We start from the raw sequence: 3,353 nt of genomic DNA, 5'->3' as shown, positions 1-3,353 counted from the left end.
TCTTTAGAGAATGAATAAGCAGTGTTTTTAGTTCCTTGGGATAAGGTGGGAGGACAGCACGCCCTTTGGGTAAAACCTATGTGTTGTTGACATAAGACAGCTGGGCAGTATCTTATCTCATCCCTTTTAACTGTAATAAATACTGACTGTTCTGTTTTTTCCTCAGAGATTCCTCACAGATTTATTTTGTAAGTTTTTGATGCGTCTCTCAATGCAAGTAAATTAAACCATAATTGTGCCAAGATTATTTAATCTCTGTAATTAATTCCATTAAGAGTTCTTATCAATGAAATTTCCCTTACACTACGCCACAGTGTGGTTTAGCAGCTGCTCCATAGCCGACCGGAAGGCCATAAAAAAACGGCCAGTACATCACTGGTGCCCAGCTTCCTGCCATCGCAAACCTCCAGCGGAAGCGGTGTCTGCACAGGGCATGCGGGATCATCAGGGACCGTTCACACCCATGCCACCAACTGTTTGCCTGCCTTCCATCAGGCAGGCGGCACAGGTCTCTTAGGTCCTGCACCCCACACCAGCAGGCTCAGGAACAGTTTCTTCCCATCTATTGTAACCCTGCTGAACGACGTAACCCATCACTTACCATACCCCCCGCCTCTCTGGGACCTTGTTGCACTACTCCCTTGGTATTACTCTGACACTGCCATGCTACATCTGATAATGGAAGTTTAAAGTTGTTAGGAACTTCACTGCTGCTATCCCTGCATTTCAGTTGCACATATACCTTGTACATTCAATTTGCCTCTTTGCACATTTAGAGTTGCCATTGTGCCAGCATTCTTACAGTTGTTACACACACGTCTACCTCAAGACCGCATTGCTGCCATCTCTGCATCTCGTGGGCACATGCTACTTTAATACATCACTCCTTCATCTGCCTAGTTTGCACATCTTGAATACCATTTTGAAATGTGTACCCATCATTTGTACCCAAACAACTATTATCCCAGTTGTAACGTACATGTGAGATTTAGCCATAACCGTTGCGTCAACATTTATGTCACAGATCCTAATATGAAGATTCAAATTTTCGTATCCTGTCTTTCGGATGCCACTCATATGGATCTCAGCACTTTTCCATTTTCTTCAAACTCCGTAGTAAAGTCTGGAGCTGTACGGGACACATAGCACCCATTCGTAAACTCCAATCAAAGGTTTAAATGATCCCTGTTCATTTAAACCTTTTTAAATGAACAGGGGAAATTCTGAATTTGAATGCATTCCTGGCTCCTTAATAGTGAATTTATTGGATTGTAAATATATTTAATGTTATTATCACTATTGATCTCGCACTCTAAATTATCCAGTAGTCTATGAATGATAATATCAATATCTGTATCTGTAAAGCCAGTCAATTTTGGGCAGAATGCATCTTTATTCTAGCTGACATATTGACTAATTCAAAACCTTTTCCATGTATTAAGGAGTAAAGGCCGCAAAGAGGTTGTAACACTCCCCCTTGGGAGGAGCTGAAAACTAACCCTAATCATCATAGACACATCTGTTAAAAACATATCCATGGATAATCTTATACCATGGGAAGACAACATCCCCAGAGTTTTATTTATTTGTTAATAATTTATAATCACAGGAACTACCACTGGCCAGCCCTAATCAGCACATCTGTCATGGGATAATCTTACACCCTGGGGGGAAGAAATCACCCATAAGTGTTATTAATTTGCAACATACAATCTGTGGGATCACAGTTGAGGTAACATATTTCATAGTCAACACCTGTTTAAACATATCCAAGCCTAATATTGCGTTTGTATGTTCGGTTCCTATGGATAAAGTGTACAACTTCACTTTAGAAGCCAGGTAATCAAACACAAAGCCGACCATGTTTCCATTTGGCATGTCATCCTGATCCATCAGCAGCTTTAAGGGAGGTATTTGAGTTCTACACAAATAAACAAAAAAAACATATTTGGAGCATTATATATTTCTGGAATGTATTCTTTTCGATCCTCCATTCTGCGACCTCAGGGCTGTCACCGGTGTGTCACTAAGCATAAATGCCATTATTGATTCTTATACAGATCTTGAACTTAAACACAAATTTAACTCCAGAACAGCAGGAAGCTTAACTCTTATTTATTTGGTACTCTGAAAAACAGCTCGTCTAAGGTAGCATCTCAAGTAACCCAACACCTCTGCTCACCTTCTCCTCCCAGAGAAATGAAGCCCCGGAACCACCTGCTAAAATCCCCTCCCTTGCTCTGCCACTCTCCATCTTTCATCTCAAGACTTACTTAGAAGACCTATTGACATCCAGTCATAGATTACCATACATTAAAAAATACATTTCTAATAACACTTTTGACCTTTCATCGCAGTCACAGATTCCAAAGTTCAAAGGCAAAAGCAGTTAATCACTCTTGATGTGGGGCGTCGTATGTGGAGGGTTATCTTCTGCCAAGGTTATTGCTCTTGATTTACATAGCAGTGGTTGGCTATTCAACTGTCATTGTTTTGTAAAGAAACAAACAAGCCATGGAGTGATTAGAGTCATTGTTTTCATTAAAGTCATCAAAGATATTAGCTAGCCATCTACAGTAATCTCTTTCTAATTTAACATGTTGAATGTAGCGTAACAATCATGGTATACCTGTTGTTGGTTTGGATGTTAACTGATGTAGGGAACTAGTTTTGAGAACCATGGAGTTTTGACTAATTGGTTTGACAATGCAAGGAATAAACAGACACCACATCTCTACACACGTATCACATGCACCCGAACCCACTGTTTCAATAGCGTAGTGGTTAAAAACACAGTCTGTCACATAGTAAACCGCAGATCAAATCAAGCCTGGGCAATAACATTCATCCATTCTAATTGCGGGCAGGCGGAACTAGGCTTGCCTGGTTTTCCTGAGTCTTCCATTTGCATTAGTCGTATTTGACAAGTGGATGTCGCCAGCGTGCAGTGTTTCGAAACAGAATCTTTTTTTAATGCAATTGTTTCAATTGGCTCGGAAAGCTTCGTTTCTCCCATCACTTGTGTAACCTGGAAATGTGTTGCACTTAGTTGAAAGATATCATGTAATCTGTCACGTTAGTTAATGCCATGCCTTTCTTGTTCAAAGCCTTGTCTTTCTGCTACAGGTATGTCACTTTGCTGTATCCGTTTTGTGTCTTTAATTTACTCATGCTTTATATCTTAGTGTAAATTTACACTGTGATCACAAAAGATTCCAAAGATGCAACTGATGAGCAGTGAATGCTGTGACCAATTTGTCAAAAGCCTGTTATTTACTGTGATATCTTTCTGTTACAGCCAGCACACTACAGCTATCAAACCCAGCTCCTGGTCTTGTTTGCCTCAATCTGCA

The sequence above is a fragment of the Esox lucius genome, chromosome 10 (genome assembly GCF_011004845.1).
Source record: "Esox lucius isolate fEsoLuc1 chromosome 10, fEsoLuc1.pri, whole genome shotgun sequence".
NCBI classification, from domain to species: domain Eukaryota; kingdom Metazoa; phylum Chordata; class Actinopteri; order Esociformes; family Esocidae; genus Esox; species Esox lucius.
This window is presented reverse-complemented; position numbering follows the sequence as displayed.